The following is a 23,187-nucleotide window of genomic DNA, read 5'->3' on the forward strand; positions in this document are numbered from 1 at the left end:
GTGATAAAGAGAGGAGTGTACCTGCGCAAAGGTTTCTACCTGCTGTGGAAATACTGCTTGAGGCCCTGTAGTTTCATGAATGAGGAAGGCAGAACCTTTTCGCTCTACAGCGGTCTTTTCCAGCTGGTTTCCCCCCACTCCACCCCACCTATGCTGGGACCACAGTGCCTCTGGCAGCATGCCTGTTTGCTAGGCTGGGTAAGAGAGATGAGATCTGAAGTCCAGAACAGCTCAACTTACTAGATAAAATTTTATTTTATTTTATTCATTTATTTTGTCCAGTACGTATTGGTAGTGTACAAAGATATAACAATGTCTATATACATGATACTAGTAAGAGAGAAAAATTAGGACAGGAGATGGTAAGCACTCTGGTGCACTTATGCACGCTCCTTACTGACCTCTTAGGAATCGGGAGAGGTCAACAGCAGATAGTCTAAGGGTAAAGTTTTGGGGGTTAGGTGATGATACCATAGAGTCAGGTAGTGAGTTCCATGCATTAACTACTCAGTTATTAAAGTCGTATTTCCTACAATCGGGTTTGAAGCGGTTTACTTTAAGTTTGTATCTGTTGTGTGCTTGTGTGTTGTTGTGGTTAAAGCTGAAGTGGTCAATGACAAGAGGGACATTGTAGTAGATGATTTTATGGGCTATGCTTAGTTTGTGTTTAAGGCGACGTATTTCTAAGCTTTGTAAACTTAGGATTGTAAGTCTAGTCACGTAGGGTATTCTGTTGAAAGTGGAGGAGTGGAGGGCTCTTCTAGTAAACTATCTCTGGATATTTTCTAGAGTGTTTATGTCCGAAATGTGGTATGGGTTCCAGACAGATGAAATGAGAAACGGGGAATGAAATGCACCAAGAGAAGGATTCTGATGGCCTGTTTATACAGAAATCTCAGGAGATGGTCACAAACCAAATGTGATTCAATTACTGGTTCTTTTAAATTTGTGGTTGAGAAAATTAAGAGGTTGGAAAACCATGGCCAGTAATTTTCTTCTGTTGAGCAGCAGCTCCCATGTCCTTGAATCAGTGAAGTATAGGTCAGACTTTGTCCCTTGTAGGTGCTGAAAAGATAAAAGAAGACAGCATCTAATTGTCACAGTTCTCAATTAAGGGGAGGGGATGCTTTTAACTTGTTGCCCCACAACAGCCTTTAACAACCATAAACTCTTGCTTATATACAATGCTTTCTGTCTGTTGCTTTGGCTGTGCCACCTCTGTGGCATGAAGTAGCTCAGAAGAGGGTAACATCTGAGCTGAGGGCTGCCCTTGGCTTTGGGTGCTATGAAGGGTGTCCTATATCCCAAACCATGCAAAGCAAGAGCAAAAGTTGGGGAGGTCAGATTAATTATTACATTTCTCTTGATCGAACACATATTTGTATTTAATGAGATTGATCAAATACCTCTATTCTTTGTTTATTTAGTCATGTTGCCTTTGCCACATTTTTAATGGCAATGTTCAGAAGGACCCTGGTATCTTTGGAAGAGTTATAAGTCTCAGCTTGTGCATTCCAGGGAATGATCTGTTGCTGCCCGAATTGAAAACTGACAGCAAAAGGGGGATTTGGCCAGTGTCAGAGGTCCTGCCGTCTCTTTCTTTCTCTGATCATCTCTTGAATTAGTAGAATTCTCCAGTCCATGGAATGGCTGAAGTTTCAAAGTTTCCTTGATGAGATCTGGAAATGACAGCACCCTTAGTTAAAAATGTAAGGTTAAGAATAGAATAGAATAGAATAGAATATAATTCTTTATTGGCCAAGTGTGATAGGACACACAAGGAATTTGTCTTTGGTGCATATGCTCTCAGTGTACATAAAAGAAAAGATACATTTGTCAAGAATCATGAGGTACAATGCTTAATGATGGGGTACAAATAAGCAAACATAAAACAATCAACATTAATATAAATCGTAAGGATAGGAACAAGTTACAGTCATACAGTCTTAAGTGGGAAGAGATGGGTGATAGGAATGATATGAAGACTACTGCAGAAAAAACAATTGCTGCCAACCTGCCTTCTGTGGAAGTCCTGTATACTGCACGAGTCAAAAAGAGGGCGGTGAAAATATTTGCTGACCCATCACATCCTGGACACAAATTGTTTCAACTCCTACCCTCAAAATGTCGCTACAGAGCAGTGCACACCAAGACAACTAGACAAAAGAACAGTTTTTTCCCCAAACGCTATCCCTCTACTAAACAAATAATTCCCTCAACACTGCCAACTTTTTACTAAGTCTGCACTTCTATTTCTACTAGTTTTTTCTCATCATTCCTATCATTCTTTTCCTCCCACTTAGGCCTGTATGACTGTAACTTGTTGCTTGTATCCTAAGATTTTAATTAATATTGATTGCTTCATCATTGCTTATTTGACCCCTATGACAATCATTAAGTGTTGTACCATATGATTCTTGACAAATGTATTTTTTTCTTTTATGTACAGTGAGAGCATATGCACCAAGACAAATTCCTTGTGTGTCCAATCGCACTTGGCCAATAAAGAATTCTATTCTATTCTATTCTAATAGTAATAGTAATGCCACCTTAGTGAATAGTTTTACTGTGGTGAGGGAATTATTTGTTTAGCAGAACGATGATATTTGGGGAAAAACTATTCTTGTGTTAGCTAAAAATTGCTACTTGTTTATTTAAAATAAGGAATTTTAAAGCCTTCCCCCATTTTAATTATGACCTAATTATGGCAACAAAGTTAGCTGTTCCAGTGGCTGTTTTTCCTTTCCCAAATACAGTGCCAGCAGTATTTAGTTTAGCATAATAGTTCTGACATCAAGGCTGTGCTCAAACATGAGACTTCCTTTACATTACATTGTTGTTTCTCTGTTCTTGTAGCCTGTTGAATGGCAGCGTAGCAACCACATATTAAATCATTAATGCAAAGGAACCTGGCATAACCTTTCCACTCCAATGGATGGATCATGATAGAGTAGTTTTCTACATTTTAGAACCATCCATCTTACTTTCTCTTCTATTTGCCTCTTCCTCCTTCCAGAATACAGCAGCGCTCAGGAATTCAATGAACCCAAATACCTTTCACTCCTTTTTTTTCCACTGGAACATCAAAATATGACAATATTGAAACCGCTTCCTTTGTTACAGTGAAATAAGAACTCCTATCACAATATATATCCTAATCCCAAACAAAGTAAATATTTGCACTGAAAATTTAATAATAGGATTCAAGAGATCAGCTTCGGCTGATGGATGTTTAAGAGAATTATTCCTAGGAAACAGTGGTTTTGTCACTGTAGGCTAGTTCATTCTTTTGTGCCTTTGCTTTCCTTCCTGAGAATGAATGTTGTCACAGGTTTGACAACGGGAATATGTTATTTTATAACTGCACAGGCACATTTACGGAACCATTTAAAGTTTGGTTTTAAATGCTATTTTGAACTTAAATAGGAAAGTGAGCAGGTTTGGGAACCTCAAATGCTTGCAGCAGTTCAGATGTATATGCAAGAAAACAGGAGGTAAGTGACGAATGTGGCTGATCTCATCAAAATATTTATTCCTCAGTTCCCTACAGAGCACATTTACTTTGCTGTTTTGTTTTTTGCCTACTTATGTTATCCCCCGAAGGAACAAAACTGGACAAGAGGCAGGTTATTACTGCAATATGACCATATAAACTGCATTGTCCAAGTGTTGTATTGATCTACACCTTTAAAAGTCTGTCCAGAAGTCAATTAATGCAAAAACAAAGAAATTTTGGAATCAGGTATCTATTATGGTTCAGAGAATCTGGAAAATGGATGTAAAATTGAGGCCTGAAGTTATTCTAACAGGGATGACAGCTAAATAGGTGAAAAGCAAACACTCGGGCTTGGTTTTTATATGTGACATCAGCTGCAAGATTGTTACATGCAAGAAGAGAATATAGCCACAATGGAAGAATGGGCTTTGAAATTAAGATGGTGAGATTTGAGATGGTGAGATAGTGGATATTGAACTGCTATTGATATTGAATTTGACTAAGTTTCTTGCTATTTGAATATCACGAATTTATTAGAAGACAAAGAGAAAAGCATCTTTTTGATTTTGGCTTTTGAGGATTAGATTTGATTTGACTAGAGAAATATTGTGGATGTTTAATTATATGATAATTCACATTTGTTAATTTACTATATGTTAGATTCAAAGTAAGAGAAGAAGAATATATTATGAATATTTTGAGAATGTTGATTGTTAGTATCTTAGGAAATCTTAAGCATTGGTATTATCCATTTAAACTCAGAGATTATTATGTTGTATTATTTATCTCTGTACTGAAAAAAGTCAGGGGCCGTTTTTCTTACATTTGTTTGATGTATTACTTTTGTCATTTTTTAACTTGCCCAGTTATTCCTATCTCCCTTTTGTCTTAGTGTGCATTTTAACATTTGTTTTTGAAATATATTAACAATATTTTAAAAAGCAAGGATGAAAGGGGACAATCTTGTCTGAAAAGTGGGAAAGTAGCAGAAACATGTCATTAATCATTATTTTAGATTGTGGGCATTTTATGAATCCCAAAGGAAATCTGAACCTGTTTAGTAAGATAAACGGCTACTGTTTATATATTTTGTCAAAGGCCTTTTCAGCATCTAATGATAAAATTACAAATAGATCTTGGATTTATTTTATTTGTTTTACTATACTTCATTTTTAATTTTTTTTGTTATGTCGCATCACTTTTTAAAAGACTTTTAAAAGCACTTTTTATGCGTTGCATTTTTTTGAGAATATATGCATTTGTATCACAATCATCTATGATTTGTTCCTTTCCTTTTATTATTTTAAAAGCAGTAACTTAAAAAAAGAACTGATATACATCCATTTTGTGTGGGTTTAATGTATATGCTGTCATATATATACTATGGGGTTGTGTGAAAGGAAATGATATAACCCTAATATTTCCTCCACCCCTAAAGCCTTCCAGGATTGAAATGTTCTTCTAAAGTCAGAGAGTAAGATACAGCACAGGATTCCATCCTGGTTTGTTTGCTTGATGGTAATAGAACAAAGCTAGCTTTAACCTTTATGCAGTTACCATGATTACTTTTAACAACCTGTGTTACCTCAGAAAGATGAAAAAATATTGTCAAAAACAGTCACAGGTGGACTTGCTAGGATAGGGGTGTCAAACTCAAAGCCCGTGTGGCAGATCCGGCCAATGGGGTGCTTTGATCAGGCCCATGGGGATGTCCTGGAAACAGTGAAGGACAGGCCCATGGAGCTTCTGCCAGTGAAAACAGAGCTCCATTTTCGCTAGCAGAGAGTTGCATGAGGCCGTCGCAGCCAGAAATGGAGCTTGGGAGCCCGTTTTTGCTGGCAGAGTGCTCAAACACCACAGGTGACCTCAACACAAGTAACATTGAGCAGGCCATGCTCACCATTGCCATGCCAACACCCCCGGCCCCAGGGGTGGGCAACTGCCTGGGTAGGTGGGAGGGAAACGCAGTGGGGTAGCAAAAATGGAGCTCCATCCCAGAGCACCCAATTTGCACTGAAAGATTTTGAAAGAAAATCCAGGGCATCCTGCAAAAGCCACGCCCACAGTGTGGTCGTAAAAATTTTGGTAGCCCCTCACTGTTCGGCCCCCCAAGATCAAACATAACCCTGATGCGGCCCTCAATGAAATTGAGTTTGACATCCTGTGCTAGGAGCTTTTGCCATCAGAATGTCAACAACACACAACCTCATGAGGCCTTTCCCTCAAAGGCTTGAAGGCCCTGCCCTGCCTAGGGGTGAGTTCTAACTTACTCTGCTGCCACCGTGTGGCCACGCCTCATAGGCACATCATCATCATCATCATTATTTAGATTTGTATGCTGCTCCCTTCCGAGGACTTGCAGTGGCTCACAACAAAAATCCAATATGTTAAAATAGCACATAAAAAACCCATCATTAAAACCATACAACTCAGTCATACCATACACAAATCTACCATAGCCTAGGGGTAACTCAGTTACCCCATGCCTGACGACATAGGTGGGACACAATTTGCTGAAAAATCTGAAAAAAAAGAGATGAAAACAAGATAGCGACACATGCGCAGTGCCAGAAACTCGGCTTCTGCGCATGCTCAGAATTAAAAAAATTAACCTCACCCAAATTTTTTTAAAAATAAAAAACTGATGGCGGCGCCCACAGACCAGCACTGACCAAACCAATTTTGTGACATCATTGTGACATGATCAGCAGGTCAGTACAGGTTCGGGTGAACTGGTCCGAACTGGGGGGAACTCACCTCTAGCCCAGCCTGTGGATTTGGGCTTGGTATGATCACAGAAATGCATAGAGGCCAGCAGGCTACCTGCCTTTGCTGTGGTTTTGAGACATAGCTACCCTTGGAAATAATGAAGACTGTTTCTTTCCTCCTGGTAGACCTTGATCTTTTCAAGCCGGGTAAGCCAGGATTGTGCCACCAGACCATATAATAGGATTTGTTTTTGCCTCTCTTATTTACCTATTCCCATACTCAGATGTTTCAGTGGCTGCTTCTTTCCAGGTTCTTCTCTTTAAAAAAGCAGGTCCGGTCCTTATAATGTCAGGGTTCTCCAGGGGCTCCTACTTCTGTCTGCATTAGCTGATTAGAGAGAATAAAGCAAACCTGTTCCTGGTATTTGGAAATCCGAAGCCCAGAGCAACAAACGAGAGTTTTTAGTGGAATCTCTCTAACGTGACCTTTTTTTTATTTCCTCTGCACTCCAAAAGTTATTTTTCTTGGGATAATGTTCCGGCTAGTCTACTCCTTCCTTAATCTCTTTGCTTCTTTTCAATCCATCCATTTTTCTCAGTATCAGCATGATTAACAGAAAATGAACATGCTTTTGAAAGCGGTGGTCGTGCAAGACAGTGCAGAAATGGATGCTTGTGGTTTCCTCTCTGTCTGATTAGAATCTGAAATTCTTCCATTTTCAACAGGATTTGGATGTTCAGGGCTGAGCTTAAAAAGTCTCTATAGCAACTGTGGAGAATAACTTTTTCAGCACAAATCTGTCTCTGTGTTAGAGAGAGGTCATTTCTGGTATAGTGATTTGTCTATTTTAAAATCATATCATATTTGTGGCAGCAAATGCTGGAAGAGTGGGAGAGGTGTGGAATTTGTTTAAGCTGGAGCCACAACAAGTATGATTGCTTTGCCCACAAATGTCTTGTGTTTCTGGAGGTCTCCGGTCTGTTTTAAAATACTAGACCAGCTTTCCCCAACATGGTGGCCTTGAGATGGGTTCAAATACTGCAAATTTCAGTCTTGACCAGTGGTGTAAATATTTTTGCTACTGGTTCATGCGTGCAACGCTTCTGCACATGCACAGAAGCTTCCCGGGTGGGTGGGTGGAACATCTTGCCACTGGCAGTACTGTCTCTAATAACCAGTCTGAACTGGGATCAATCTACCACTGGTCTTGATACAATTGGAAGGCACCAAGTTGAGAATGACTTTTGATATCTATATGACAGGATGTAAAATCCAAAAAATAGTTAATTGAAATTATTTAGCATTGTGCTTTGCACAAGGTTTAAATCTCTTCAGGTTCTGGTTGGGATGGCCATTCTGATGTTCATTTTGACCCATATTGTCACAACAATGTAAAATCTTTCTTCTTCTCCACCTATTCTGTTATCTAGTGCTCAACGTACTTCATGGTATTTGTACTCCAGATAGCAATATGTAGGCATTTGTATCCTAAATTAATGAGAGAGTCAATGGAATATTATAGTAGACTCTGCAGACACGATTATATCAGTGTAAACCTTATTGAGTTATTGTTTTCTTAGAAAATGTCTCTCAGTTACTGACACAAATTGACAAAGCCAAGGACAATAGCAAAGGTCTACAATTTCATTGTGTCAAATATGTCTGATCGCCCTAAGCTATGATGTGATCTGTTACTCAAACCAAGCCAATTATAATTTATTCAACAAACCATAGTTAAGCAAACCATGGTTTACTGTGATATATAAACTCAATCTGTGGCAGATACCACACACATCTTATGGTTTGAAATGTAAGCAGGCGGGTTTTCCTAACTGATGGAGTTAGAGACAAGTCATTTCAGGATGCTAAGATGTCTGACGGCCTTTGCAGTGTTTATTACTTTTCATACAGTTTTTCAAGCAGCAAAAGATAGAAAAGACCAATAGCATTTTCATTGATGAATTCTCCCCGAAAATCCTTAAAAACATTCTGTTTATACAACCTAGATGAGATCACGTACCAGCCAGGGATAATGTCCTAAATCATTATTGCTATGTGAACTGGGTGAGATCATGTAGGCATGAGAAGCCAGTTAGAGGTAAGCAATTTGCTACACACACCTTCCACATGGCCTCCAAATCTACACCCAACAACTGACACGAAAAGTATATAATAAAAATGCACTGGGATTATTTAATATAAAGGATATAAGAGACAGGTGTGTTTTTTTAATTAACACAATGTGAGGTATCCATTATATCTCTATATCCTCTCTTGTACAACATATTTTTTTTCCTAACATTTTCCCACAAATGCAAGATAATTTTTTTCAGCTCAACCAAGGGTTGATTTTTTGGCTGTCACGGGAAATGACTGACTAGCTTGTCATTGAATATACATAAAATATATTAAACATTGTTAATTTTCTGTATTAATACTGGAAAACTGTCTGATTTATTACTTAATGTTTCTTTAACTAGCTTATATTGCTTGACAATTTTGTAAGCCGCTCTGGAAATACTCTTGCACCAAACAGAAAAAAGAGTAAGAGTCTTAAATATCATGAAAGCAAAATATAGGTCTGCTTTGTCTGGAGAAAGCACAAGACAGGGCAGGTTCATCAACCTAGATTCATGCTACTCATATCTGTCTGCCTTCTCTTTGCCATCTAGATTTTTTGGACTAGTCTAGAGATTGGATAACCAAAACACCATTTTCATTTCCAGTGGGCTACACAACACTGTGGAAACTCTTGTGTTTCCTAATGACAGTTTTGCAGGTGGTAACACCTAATTAACCTTGGCTGAGTTTAGAACCTAAGTAAGATTCAACCTAGTTAGTACTCTAATGGGAGTGAGTTAGGAAAAAACAGGGTATATTGTGAAGTCAAAAGACAAACTGGAAGAAAAGTAATGCAAAACGCTATTCTGCTGCGAATACCTGGCTATTACATTAATGCATCCATTATGACAGGTGAGGTTGAGTTCAGCCCAGAAGAAGGTTTTTTCCAATTAAAGTCACATTGAATTTTGAATCATCTAATATAGCTAGACATGCAGTTTAATTGTGAGTTGATATAGTGCATAGGATGGTGCTCGGCTCAATATCTTAACCTCATCTTTTTTCCCCAATAGCTTTTCTGGACAGACTTGCCAATTATTCCCTCCTCGGTCTCCAATCCCTCATTAATGAGGTGCAAAACAAGCATGCATGGGATGTAGTGGCTTGGGCCCTGATGTTTAAAAGGACCTCTTAGCCACCTTCTGAGAACCCTGGTGCACTCTCTACATAAATACTGTTGATGTTGTAGCCAGTCTCTTTAATGTCAGAAAAGGGTCATTTCTCAGGTGAGTAAGGGTTTAGGAAACAGGCTCTGTAGAAAGACACCTGCACCTTGCTTGCATATACACTTTGGGCCACTTTTTTTAAAAGCCAAAAACATGATGGCAATGCTTGTGCAGTGCTAGAAACTTGGCTTTTGCACATGCACAGAAGAAAACCCCCCGGAATATATATTTTTTTTTAAAAAAAAGAAATTTAACACACACACCTCCCAAAAAAAAGATGGTGGCATCCATGGAATGTCACCAACAGAACCAGTTCATGATGTCATTGTGACATCACCATCGGTTTGCTACTGGTTTGGGCGAACTGGTCCTAATCGAGAGGAACCCACCTCTGATCTGCACACTTAGCAATAAAAGAGGGGTAGTGGTAACTTATCCTTTCACTGCAAAGCCATTAGAAAGAACTTATGAAAGGTCTACAATAATATCCGAAGAAGCAAATTAGTTCTGATGGGAAATAGTTCACTTGCAAAATTTCTTGTAACCAGTCCTTTCCCTTCAATATTGTACAGGCTGTTAAGAAGACTTTGTGTGATTATTTTCTATTGAGTCAGCTGCCCAAGAGCTCAACACTCCAGAGAAATCCTCTCCGCCACTAATTTATTAGAATGAAAGTGACTGATACTGTATCTCCTCTCCTTCTGTAGCATGGGCAAAGCAGGGGAATATGTGCTAAAATCCTTTTCTCGGAATTATCACAACTGGCTCACTAAGAATTCTACATCCTATTATACAGACTGTGGCAAGTTCACAAGAAAGGATTGAAAAAGAAAAAAAAAAAGAAATGGAAGAAATAATGACCTGTTTCTTTAGAAAGGGCTGCTCCCTCCAGTCCAGCTGTCCACACAAGCATAGACAATAGAGCAAATTTTCATAGCTCAGTCTTGCTTTATAAAAATAAATTATTTATTTATTTACTTACTTACTTACTTACTTACTTACTTACTTACTTACTTACTTACTTACTTATTAGATTTGTATGCTGCCCCTCTCCGTAGACTCGGGGCGGCTAACAACAGTAATAAAACAACATATAACAAATCTAATATTTAAAAAACTAAAATTATGCCAGTATCAGCAGTTGGTTGCTCCCGGTTTGGCCTGATTCTGCAAAATGGTAGCAGCATTGGCAGGAGGCTCCACACACCCACCTGGGGTACTCCTGCATATGCGCAGAAGTTTCGTGCATGTGTATAAGCACACACACGAGCCGGAAGCAAAGGGTTTTAGAACCCACTACTGGCCAGTACTCTTTCTAATCCTAGCTTGTTGTACAAATTACTTGCTTACAATTGCCCCCTTTTACCTCCAAACAGGAGACTGCTGTCCTGACTGGATTTTTAACATTTTATTATTTTATGTTTCAATTCTCTGGATTGTCAAGTCAGCTACTTTTCTTTAATTCTTTTGGCATCTGTAGTTCTTGAAGAGAAATTTCCCCATGTCCACCGCATTCTTAACAGAGGAACTATCTACCAATACTGTGCTAACAATTCTCTGTGTTTTGATACTAAGATTTATGTGGATAGCTTCATAGAATGAGTAGTGTGAGATAAGAAGGGCATGTATTCATCTTGTGATTATATTTATTGGCATATAAGTTTTCTGATTTTGGATTTTTCCAAATGACTATTATATAGAAAGCAGGGAACTAGAAGAGACAATGATAGAAATTCTGGGCAGATCATGATGCTATATTGTATTTTATGAGCCATTTCAAGCAGAAATAGAGGAGGAATCTCTTAATACTGATAACGTATGGTAGGATCATCAATTTATATTGATGCTATTAGCAATGGGATTATCACTTTGAAATCAATGTAACTGTGGTTTATCAACTTTGAATATCCTTTTCAACAAAGTTATGTAACTCTTTAGGTAAAATGCAATAATAATAATTCTTACATCTGGCAATCCTGAACATTCCAGGAACAGGAGAATATAAGTTACATAGCCTAGTTTATAATTCTAGAAAAAATAAATTTTCTATTGAATAACATAAGACTCAGAAAAAAATACCCCTTTCCCAGATCAGAGTTGGCACATAATAGGGCTATAGGAAAATAAAAAATAAAAAAACCAACAGTAATTTAAGGTTGAGTAATATGAAAATATAGATCCCCCTGCCCACACACACACAAACCACCACCATTTTGTGTCTGGTACGCCTGCTTGTCTGAAAAAATATATATCTGTCATTATTTCATTTACTGTATATACTTATTGCTAAAGTATACTTATTGATTTCACTGCTTAAAGGCTATAAAGGCTATAAGAGGCATTAGCACAAGGCTATGAGTTTTCACATTTTAATAAAGTGCTATCAATCACCACTTGGTTGTCTGAAATTTGACCAGCTTCATTCTATCTACTAATTCATTTACCGTAATTCTGCCCAAATCTGGAGATTTTAGGTTATCCAGATAACATTTCTTACATTCTTGCATCTGAGAATGAATCATTTACTGGGGACAGATCTACACATATTTTTTTAAATATATGTAATATGTGCATTCAACACCATCATACCAGACATTCTTCTAACTAAACTAAATCAGTTAGCGGCATCTGAACACACTTGTAAGTGGATCACAAGCTTCCTAACAGACAGGAAGCAGCAAGTGAAGCTAGGCAAAATCATATCTGATACCTGTACAATTAGCACAGCCCTCCCCTCAAGGCTGTGTACTCTCACCACTTCTCTTCTCTATATATACCAATAACTGCATCTCAAATGATCCATCTGTTAAACTACTGAAGTTTGCAGATGATACAACAGTGATTGGTCTCATTTGAGACAATGATGAAACTGCATACAGATGGAGGTTGAACTATCCTTGTGGTGTGACCAGAACAATCTAGAACTGAACACACTCAAAACCATAGAAAGGGTGGTAGACTTTAGGAGAAATCCTTCCACCCTTCCACCTCTCACAATACTAGACAACACAGTATCAACTGTAGAGACCTTCACATTTCTAGGTTCTGTCATATCTCAAGACCTAAAATGGTCACCTAACATCAAAAACATCATTAAAAAAGCACAACAAAGAATGTTCTTTGTGCGCCGACTCAGGAAGCTCAAACTGTCCAAGGAGCTGCTGATACAATTCTACAGAGGAATCATTGAGTCTGTCATCTGCACCTCTATAACTGTTTGGTTTGGTTCTGCAACCCAACAAAACAGACACAGACTTCAGAGGAGAATCAGAACTGCAGAAAAAAGCAATTACTCCCAATCTGCCTTCCATTGAGGACCTCATTGAGGACTCGTATCTACTGCACGAGTCAAAAAGAGGGCTGTGAAAATATTTACAGAACCCTTGCATCCTGGACACAAATTGTTTCAACTCCTACCCTCACAATGTTGCTATAAAGCACTTCACACCAAGACAACTAGACACAAGGACAGTTTCCCCCCCAAACGCCATCACTCTGCTAAGCAAATATTTCCCCCACCACTGTCAAACTATTCACTAAGACTGCATTAGTATTAGTTTTTTTCATCGTTCCTGTCACCCATTTCCTCCCACTTATGACTGTATGGCTGTAACCTTTTGCTTGTATCCTTATGATTTATATTAATATTGATTGTTTCCTGATTGCTTATTTGAACCCTATGACAATTATTAAGTGTTATAACCTCATGATTCTTGACAAATGTATATTTTCTTTTATGTACATTGAAGGCATATGCATCAAAGACAAATTCCTTGTGTGTCCAATCACACTTAGCCAATAAAGAATTCTATTCTATTCTATTCTATTCTATTCTATTCTATCAAAATGTAATTAAAAAAATGTTGATAGGGCAGCAATGGTCTTGTCTGTAGCCAGGCTATTTATTTTTCTGCCTAATTGTTCTATGAAGAAAAATGTTGACTGTTGAATGAAAATATCTGTACTTAACCTGGAAATTGATTCAAGGTTGTGAGTTTGCTGTCTCCATCTTGCTCTCCTCATGGTCAGTGAAGCCGATTAAATCTGTAAAAATGACTGTGAATAGATTTCAGGTTGAATGCGCAATGGCAAAATTCAAACTGAAACATGATTCCTGCAATCTCCCTCTCCCCTCCCTCTTTTTTGGGGAGAGCAATCTTACCTTATATCTTCCCATAAGTATGAATGGTGTGATTAAGTGCCACATCAATGAGATCTGCATGTGTGCGTAGGTTTTGCTCCTAGAAGCATATAAAAGGATGCTCATAATACAATGGTTGAATATTGGCTTAAAAAATCAACTGTGTCTAATCAATCTCTGTCCATTATTGACATTCCCCTAGAGCAGTGGTAGGCAAAAGTTGGCTCTTCTATGACTTGTGGACTTCAATTCCCAGGGTTCCCGAGTCAATCATTAAAGGATACAAACTATTAAAAAAAAATCAAATCACACAAAAAAGGAGGTGGAGTTGCACTGTACATAAAAGACCACTACAAAGTCACCGAGCTACAAAAGAAGAAAACCTTCTAGAAAGCTTATGGGTCAACATCAAAGAAGAAGAAAAGTGCAACACAACAATTGGTGTGTACTACACACCACCCAAACCAAACAGAAACAATGGACAGCCTTTTCAACAACCGACACACATATGCAAGAAAAACAGCACAGTAATAATGGGAGACTTTAATTACCAGGACATGAATTGGAAAAATAATTCAGCACCAAGTGAAAAATCAAACAAATTTCTGACATGCCTTGCAGACAACTTCATAGTCCAAAAAGTAGAGGAGGGAACTAGAGGGGCAGCCACACTGGACCTAATTCTCACAAACAGAGAAGAAGTGATAGTAGGGGTTGAAACAAGTGGAGTGCTGGGTGAAAATGACCACAACATCCTCAAATTCAATATAATTTATTTATTTATTGGATTTGTATGCCGCCCCTCTCTGTGGACTTAACACAACCAACACAACCAACTGGACCCAACAACACCAAAATCCCAGACAAAAAAACAGACCCAGGAAACTACAGACCGATCAGCCTAATGTCTATTCCTGGGAAAATATTAGAAAAGATAATCAATAAACAGATCTGTCAACACCTTGAATCGAACAACGTAATAACCACCAGCCAACAAATCATGCCAAACAAAACAAATCATGCCAAACCAACCTCATTTCATTCTTCGACACTGTGACCAAGTCAATTGACCAGAGAAATGCAGTGGCCATAATATACCTAGACTTTAGCAAAGCATTCGACAAGGTGGACCACAACCTTCTACTCTCCAAAGTAAAGAAGAGTGGGATCGACAGTAACACAACAAGATGGATTGAAAACTGGCTGACAAATCGCACCCAGCGAGTAGCCCTCAATGGGACTAAGTACACATGGATAGAGGTAGGCAACAGGGTACCACCAGGGTCAGTCCTAAGCCCAGCACTCTTTAACATATTTACCAATGACCTAGATGAGGGAATAGAGGGGGAATTAATTAAATTCGCAGATGACACCAAGCTGGCGGGATTGGCCAACACGCCAGAGGATAGGCACAGGATACAGAAAGATCTAGACAGACTTGTACAGTGGACCGAAACGAACAAAATGAAGTTCAATGTAGAGAAAAGTAAAATTCTGCACCTAGGCAAAAAACCCCCAAAACATGCATACAAACTGGGTGAAACCACACTCACCATAAGTGACTGTGAAAGGGATCTTGGAGTCTTGGTGGATAACCAGCTAAATATGGGCCAGCAATGTTCAGCAGCGGCTAAAAAAAGCCAACACAATCCTAAGCTGCATGAACAGGGGGATACACTCCAAGACGATAGAGGTAATAGTACCACTCTATAAGGCCCTGGTCAGACCGCACCTGGAGTATTGCATCCAGTTCTGGTCACCACACTTCAAAAGAGATATAGAGACTCTGGAAAGGATGCAGAAAAGAGCAACTAAAATGATGGACTAGAGACCAGGCCATACGAGGAAAGGTTGCTGGAACTGGGCATGGATGGTCTAGTAAAAAGAAGGGCTAGGGGGGGACATGATAGCTGTATAGAGGTACTTAAGGGGTTGCCACGGAGGGGAGGGAGTCACACTATTTTCCAGGGCACCAAAGGGCCGGACGAGGAACAACAGTTGGAAGCTGACCAAGGAAAGATTCAACCTGGAGATAAGGAAGAACTTCCTGACAGTGAGAGTGATCAACCAGTGGAATGGCCTTCCAGCGGAGGTTGTCAACTCCCCAACTTTGGACATTTTCAAGAGGAGATTGGACTGCCATTTGGCTGGGGTGCTGTAGGATTTCCTGCTTAAGCAGGGGGCTGGACTTGATGACCTGTAAGGTCCCTTTCAACTCTAATAATAAATAAATAAATAAAATAAATAAATACTAACTCAGGAATTCTGGGAGTTGGAATCCACATGTCATAAAAGAGCCAACTTTGCTACCACTGTCCTAGAGAATAACTATGGTTATAAGGGGAAAAATTATCACTAAGACAATGTTGGACTACAGCAGAAGCATGAATAAATAAATCTAGCAGAAAAAGGTTGGCAATGAGATCCAGAATCCAAAATCATATTGCGAGTACCTTTTGGAGTTAAAACTGGCAATCATTCAGAAGCTAATGCTGTCTTATCTGTTGAACTAAGAAAAATTGGGCTATCGCTGTAAGGAAGCTGATTTTTGATAGATCAAGGGGATGTAGCTCAAGGGGAGTTGAGAGTGGCTTTCAAAAAGTTGACCTCCCTGAAATGCCTTGCCTTTCTTGGCCTCTGGTTGCTCCCATTTTCTATGTAGTCTTTTTAGTCTCAGTTTCTAGAGTCAGAGGAGGGCTCATCACCCTCCAGCAATAGAAGTCTTAGGAAAAGAGGGGGGGGGGAGAAATTATGCTGGAATCTATCATTCTCACTACTGGGCCACATAAGGCAGCATAAATTTCAACATAAATCTTGAAGCCTCCCAATATCCTTTCAAAGGGGACAGGGAAAAAAAGTCACTCTCCTCATCCTTCTTTGGAATCCCAAAAAATCTCTGGACTTCAACACTCAATTAATGTCAGCTTGCTGGCATTCAAGGCCTGACAATCACCATAGCAACGTGAGCATGTGACTTCACAGGTCTAAAATGGATGCCTGGAAACCTGTATCACCGGGCCTTTGGTAACCATGGTAATTGTGTCACACCTGTCTCCCAGGTAACACTTTGGACTCCTCAACATATCTAGTACCTTGCCTCAAGTAACTGTAAGCAAAAGAAATACAACTTCCTGGTTGGATTTTACAGGGATATATATTTTTCTTACCAGCTCTGTAACTAAGCACTACTGCCTGGTGACAAAAAACTTTTGGTAACCATAGTAACAGATGAACATCACATAGCAACATGTACCTCATCTCCCCATGGAAACCTACTCATTAGGGCTTTTAGTATCAATGTGTTTATTTGCAAAAAAAAAAAATCAAAAAAAATCCATGGCTTAGTTTGCTCTGAGAATAAGTTTTCTAACGAGACATCCAGGTGCTAAGTATTCAGGAGATCTGGATCCGGCTGCCAGATGTTCATTAAATGGAAGCAGAGAGAGATAACTTTGCTGCCATCTAGTGGTCACTGGGACTTTTGCAAGATAGATCAGGAAGCCCTCATTAAGGATAAGTCTGAATTTTGTGTCAGTGCCAAAACATAGATGCTGTGTGGTCACAACCTTGCATGGTGTGCTTTACACAGGATTAAATCTGAATTGTTGTCTCGGGGATGATTCAAAGCCATGGTTAGATTTGTCCCCCACCTCTACAACTGGGTTCTAGAGCTTCTGAAAGCCTAAGGTATAGCATATATGCTTTTGGTTGACATAATTGCCCTCATTCTTATGCATATAAGTTTCAATCCTGATTTGCTTGCCTGTGCAGCCAGTAAATATACCAAAACTGATCAAATATCTCCGGACTGCCTTCTGCCGCACGAATCCCAGCAACCAGTTAGGTCCCACAGAATTGGCCTTCTCCGGGTCCCGTCGACTAAACAATGTCATTTGGCAGGACCCAGGGGAAGAGCCTTCTCTGTGGTGGCCCCGACCCTATGGAACCAACTCCCCCCAGATATCAGAGTTGTCCCCACCCTCCTTGCCTTTCGTAAGCTCTTAAAAACCCACCTCTGTCGTCAGGCATGGGGGAATTGAAATATTCCCTTCCCCTAGGCTTATAAAATTTATGGATGGTATGACTGTATATATGACTGATCTCTTAAATTGGGGATTTTAGATTTTTTACTATTAGATTTGTTTACGTTGTCTTTTTACTGTTGTTAGCCGCCCCGAGTCTGCGGAGAGGGGCAGCATACAAATCTAATAAATAAATAAATAAATAAATAAATAAATAAATAAATAAATAAATAAATAAATAAATAAAAAATAGGGAAAAATAAATGGTGCTTAACAGCTGCCTGGCAGAAAAAAACCTAAGAGGTAAAAGTTCTCTTTCCTTTGCTCAACCATAGAGAAAGAAGTCCTTATCCTCCTTCCTTGGCCTCATGGGCAGCCACGAAGACAGGCAGTGGATGGACATTTTGCATGATGGAAAATATGGCTGGGCTGTCATCCACAACCTTTGAGGAGGTTTTTCCTCACTTTCCCTGCTCTGATTCCTTCAGTGCTGCCTCTTCTTATTGTATTGCAAAGCTAAAGCTTAAAACCTCCTGAGGTATAAATTATTTGTGTCAGAGAAATAACATAGATTTCTACACACTTTACGTAGCTTTGCTAGAGCATACCATTTAACCTTGCTTTTAAAATATATTATTTTTATGTGTGTGTGTGTGTAAACATATATATGAGTGTATATGTACACACACACACACACACACACACACACACAAATACACAAATACATAAGCAAAATAATATTCTAATGTTCCTGCCACTAGCGGTGGTGAAATAATACCACTTTCTCCCCGTGCATCCTGCAAGGATTTCTTTTCCCCATAAGATTTTATCCCTGGTACAGCATGGATTAGGTTTTTACCATTCTCAGGGAATGTTGGAGACATTGTTTCCTCTCTTTTATATTCTTGACAACCATGGTAGGGTTGTAAGCGACATCTCAGACGTGCTTCATGTGAGAGAATGTATTAAATATTATAAGATACTTTATTCCTCCCTGAGCACTTGCCTTTTATTTGGTGCATTGGTTTGTGATGTGCAGGAAGAGTTTGGCTTCTTGAGAGTAACTTAACAGGAAAGGGAAAACAAGATTATGTCTTTAAGGCAGATAGGAAGTTTATCACAACAGCAGCAGAACCTTTGGAAAATCTATTTGGATTAATGCAGAGAAACATCTGATGGCCTCTTGGAACTGGACCTCAAGGAAATGTGTTACAAACAGCCATAAATATAGATGACCAATTTTCTTCAAAAGTGGTCAGATAAGCAATATTCCTATGACATTTCCCCATATTTTTAAGCTGAGATGCCTTAGGTGAATAATAATAATAATAATAATAATAATAATAATAATAGTTGTTGTTATTTTTTTATTCTTCTTTATTTATTTATTTATTTATTTATTTATTTGTTTGTTTGTTTGTTTTGTCCAATACACAATAATACACAATGAAGGTTATAGAGGATATATATGAGTAGAATGTATCTAAGAGAGTATAGAAGAGAAATATAGGAGTAAAATATAACTAGAGAGAATAGCAGAAAATATAAGTGATAAAAGAGATATAATACATAGATGATGGATAGAAGAGATAGAAGATATAGAAGAGAAGATATATGAGATATAGGAGAAACTATGGGAGAGGGGACGGTAGGCATTCTGGTGCACTTATGTACTCTTCTTCTTCTTCTTCTTCTTCTTCTTCTTCTTCTTCTTCTTCTTCCTCTTCTTCCTCTTCTTCCTCTTCCTCCTCTTCCTCCTCCTCCTCCTCCTCTTCCTCCTCTTCCTCCTCTTCCTCCTCTTCCTCCTCCTCCTCCTCTTCCTCCTCTTCCTCCTCCTCCTCCTCCTCCTCCTCTTCCTCTTCTTCTTCTTCTTCTTCTTCTTCCTCTCTTCCTCTTCTTCCTCTTCCTCCCTCTTCCTCCTCCTCCTCTTCCTCCTCTTCCTCCTCTTCCTGCTCTTCCTCCTCTTCCTCCTCTTCCTCCTCTTCCTCCTCTTCCTCCTCTTCCTCCTCTTCCTCCTCTTCCTCCTCCTCCTCCTCTTCCTCCTCCTCCTCCTCTTCCTCCTCCTCCTCCTCCTCCTCCTCTTCCTCTTCCTCTTCCTCTTCCTCTTCCTCTTCCTCTTCCTCTTCCTCTTCCTCCTCCTCCTCCTCTTCCTCTTCCTCTTCCTCCTCCTCCTCCTCCTCTCCTCCTCCTCCTCCTCCTCCTCCTCCTCCTCCTCCTCCTCTTCTTCTTCTTCTTCTTCTTCTTCTTCTTCTTCTTCTTCTTCTTCTTCTTCTTCTTCTTCTTCTAAGAAAGATAATCTTAATATGGAAAAGTAAGTCTTAGGTTACATCACAGTAGTCACCTGCTGTAGAGTTTTAATGGGAAGGAGTTGAATTGCTGTATCCTATGACAGAGTCCCTCTTCCAAACAGATTTAATAGGGTTATAAGAGGAAAAATGACTGGCGATAGGGTCATATCAACCACTGTTTCATTTATTTTGTGCAACCCATGTATTAGAACACACAACTCTAAGGAGTTGCATTCATGCAAATCCCAAGAATCTAGTCTAGACAGATGTACTCAACACTTTAAAAACAATTCCACCCCCCCTCCCCAGTAGCTGCCTGTACAGTAGCTTCACATTGCTTTCTACATGTTCAGAGTTTAAAGAGTTTGGAAACACTAAAGTAAGGTTTATTTATTTCAAAGGGAAACCATCTCTGATGTACGTGACAAGTATTTCCCTGTGCTTTCTTGAAAACAATTATGCAAAATCCATAGACAGAATAATGATACTGATGTGTGTAATGGCTTCTGATCGCCTGGCAAACACCCCCCCCCCTATTCATTTACAGATGAACTGCAGTCCCTCTCTAATTCCTTTCTGTCACATCACTTGCTCTTTCTCCCAAAATGGAAACATGAACTATAAATTATTTAAAAGTCTGAGTCTGGAAGCTGAGAATCATAACTCTTTTGGATTTAAGAAACAAAGGATTAAATAGAAACCCTGGTTTCATTATCATTAGGCTCCACAACAGCAGCATCTCTCCTCCCAGACATAAATGCCGTTTTGCAGACGTCTTGTTTCACAGCCTCTTCTTGTCAGTGTCACTGTTCATCTCTAAAGTTTTATTCATTTTTTAACTCGGAAGTCTTTGGTGCTCCCTGAGCTTGTTGCTTTCTTGCAGACATTTTGATACCAAACTAGGTAACATCTTCAGTGTTAGAAGGGTGTGTAGCTTGCTTCTTCATTAATACACTAACTTGCCCTGTCAGTCAGTTTCTGTATTGTTTTCTCCTTGGTGGTTACTTGATTAGGCTGTTTGCTGCTTGATTGAGTTGATAATTCCTTAATGAGGGTTTTGGTTACTGCTTGATTGTTTGTTTGTGTTAATCCTAGTGTTGATCCTTCCTTATCTGGGTGTTGATTGCTGGCGAGGAGGTTTTGTAGTCTTTTTATTTTGGCTTCTGTATTGCCTCTTTTAAATTATGTGTTAATGCTATTTATTTTATTTTATTTTATTTTATTTTATTATTTTATTTTATTTTATTTTATTTTATTTTATTTTATTTTATTTTATTTTATTTTATTTTATTTTATTTTATTTTATTTTATTTTATTTTATTTTATTTTATTTTTTTTATTTTATTTTATTTTATTTATTTATTTAATTTATTTAATTTTATTTAATTTATTTATTTATTTATTTATTTATTTTATTTTATTTTTTATTTTATTTTTTATTTTATTTTTTATTTTATTTTATATTTTATTTTATATTATTATTTTATTATTTTACTTATTTATTTATTTATTTATGTCAGGTACGTATTGGTAGTATACAAAGAGATAACAATATTTATATAAGTGATATTGGTACTAATAATAGAGAAACATTAGGACAGGGATGGTAAGCACTCTGGTGCACTTATGCATTCATTCATTCATTCATTCATTCATTCATTCATTCATTCATTCATTCATTTATTTATTGGATTTGTATGCCGCCCCTCTCCATAGACTCGGGGCGGCTAACAACAATGATAAAAACAGCATGCAATAATCCAATCCAATAGTAAAATACTAAAAAACCCATTATTATAAAAACCAAACATACATACAGACATACCATGCGTAAATTGTAAAGGCCTAGGGGGAAAGAATATCTCAGTTCCCCCATGCCAGACGGCAGAGGTGGGTTTTAAGAAGTTTACGAAAGTTTATCTCTCTATGTCTATTGATGGCTCAGTTGTCAAGCTTCCAGGAAATCCCTAGGGATTATTTTTTTAGTTTGAACTAGGATGTTCACAGCTTGCCCTGATCGACTGGTCCCATTGGAGAAAAAACACATAATCTCTGCCCTGGTATAGGCAACAAAGTGAGGAGAACCCATGGCTTAAGAGGTTAATATATCTACCTAACACGTGATCAGCCTGGGTTCAAATCTCAGAAGGCTATGGCTAGCTGATGAGCACTAAATAGCTTGGAAAACATCTATCCTGTCTCTCTTTATTTCTTTGTTGGTAACAAAATAAATTTAGGATGCTCACAGTTGTCAGAATTTGCTGTTCAGCATTTCAAAGTGAACGTGTCTACCAAATCTTTGCCTGCCCGCTCCAACATAATCTTAGTCCTTCACTGCTATTTAAATTTTAGCAATGCCATTGCAGCTGTCAGTTGGGTCTTCTCCCACAGGAGAGAGAGGCTCCAAAGCCTTTGGCACCAGAGAGAAACATACTCTGAGAAATTAGGCCTAACTAATGAAATCTACAATATAATAACCTCTGCTAATCGTTGGCCAGTTACCAACCAGTTGCTGTCAAATAAAAACCCATGTGGAGAAGAATTATAGCATCCATGCTCACTTTCCCTGTTGTAACGTTATAATGGTGGGGCAGCTGACTTTGGTGCTGTGACCCATTAGGTTACTGCTGGAATCAATAAGATTACAAATGAGTAGAGCATGAAAAGGAAGAAGATGGCTTCAATAACTATCAACGGCAGACTCAAGCAACCAGTGGAAAGGTCACCCGCCATCTCTTACCAACTACTTCTCTTGTAGTTAAGATGGGTGTTCACATGCTCATAGTATTGGTTGCACTGCATTTCACATAGCAGTATACTGATTGTTGTAAGGCTGCCGAATAGCGCTTGTTGTTTGGAAGGATACTGCCATCAATGTGTTTTGTATGTTTAAAATTATTCCCGTGTAAATCCTGCCCATGCTCTGTTTGTATGTTTAAAATTATTCCCGTGTAAATCCTGCCCATGCTCTGGTTTTCACATGCATTTGTGTTTAATGCAGTGCACATTCCCAAGTTGACCCATCTGGCACTGCTGTCTGAGAGTACTTTCCTTTCATTTCTGGGCTTGTTAAACTTAATGACTTTAATGAGTGGATCAAGTATGAGGGGCCCACTTGATCAATCCTATTGAACGATACAGGAAAAAAGGGAATTGGTTCCTTGTTAACTTGGCAACAATTTGTAAGAATAATCTATTTTGACATCTTTTTATTTGGCTGTCAGGAAGCTGAGGCATTGAGGGC

This window comes from Erythrolamprus reginae, chromosome 2, assembly GCF_031021105.1.
Source record: "Erythrolamprus reginae isolate rEryReg1 chromosome 2, rEryReg1.hap1, whole genome shotgun sequence".
Classification (NCBI taxonomy): domain Eukaryota; kingdom Metazoa; phylum Chordata; class Lepidosauria; order Squamata; family Dipsadidae; genus Erythrolamprus; species Erythrolamprus reginae.